Below are 1,231 nucleotides of genomic sequence, written 5' to 3' on the forward strand. Positions count from 1 at the left end.
AAAAAAGTTCAGTTGCAACAAGGCTAAGTTACTGTTACTACAGAAGCACAAATCATTCTTCTTGTACAATTCAGCAGACAATAGCTTGTACATCTAAGTTAACCCCGAGTCCATAAAATACACGTTGCATGGGTCACTAGAGTACTGAAGGGCCAATGAGAACACAAATAGAGTCAAATACAAACATAAGCAATCTTTGTGGATAAGCTATGCAAACAACGAACCCTTTTAGAGCAATGAGGCAGTGAAGTCTGGCCCTCTCCAGAGTAGTTGTTAACTGAGGTTATGCTGAATATTTCAAGCTGTAATGGTGTGAGTAGTTAAGGAAATGAAGTCATGACACACCACAGTAGTTTGCATCTCAGGCCTAAAATAAGTCTCTGAACTTTACTAAAGTGATCAAAAGCCTCATCACAAACTTTGAGAGCATATTTTCTGCTGACACTCTGAATGGGTACCTGTCTTACACTATGTAATTTTTTTTCCTTTTTGTAATAAGCTTAAAAATCATTGGGAAAGTTTTTACAGATACCTTAAAGGTAATCTGGAGATAAAATAATTTATTCAATGATTAGCCAAAGTCAGCTTTAAGTTTTGATGCTGTTGATTAAGAGAAAGGAGTGTGGCAAAAACACATATAATACGGTCAAGGCTCATTCTTGGTCAGCTTGTCTTCTACTGCCACCTATTGAAGTACCCAGCATCTTTCCTGTAGCTACTACGTTTATATAAATGTACTGCATCGGAGGATAAAGCAGGATGCTCCAATCAGTAAATATGCCACTAAATATGCAGAAGAAAAACCAAGACAATACAACTGCAGATTTTGCAAAAGCTTTTGATTACAACATACCATTATTCTCTGGATTTTGAGACAAAAAATGAGGATGAATGCAGACCAAAAATACATAGAAATAATTACCTAACCGAAAAGCAAAAAGGAGCTCCTTAATGCAATTTACATGGAAATTGAAACATGATCATCTCAGACTAAAACCTAACCTTTAGATAGTTTCATCAGTAGATGTTCCCTAAGTCTTGGCTCTCTATAGCCATAACAGCTCTGTCAAAACCTTGCCAGCAGACTACACAGTGAGACTTGTACATTAAGCAGACCATCTGGATGTGAAGAGTGCACAACTACCAAGTAACATCAGAAAAGCAATTAAATAGCTACGTTCCTTGGCCTGTAAGCACAGCAGCTCTAAGACAGTGACTATAGCGTTTTATA

The sequence above is a fragment of the Meleagris gallopavo genome, chromosome 4 (genome assembly GCF_000146605.3).
Source record: "Meleagris gallopavo isolate NT-WF06-2002-E0010 breed Aviagen turkey brand Nicholas breeding stock chromosome 4, Turkey_5.1, whole genome shotgun sequence".
NCBI classification, from domain to species: Eukaryota; Metazoa; Chordata; class Aves; order Galliformes; family Phasianidae; genus Meleagris; species Meleagris gallopavo.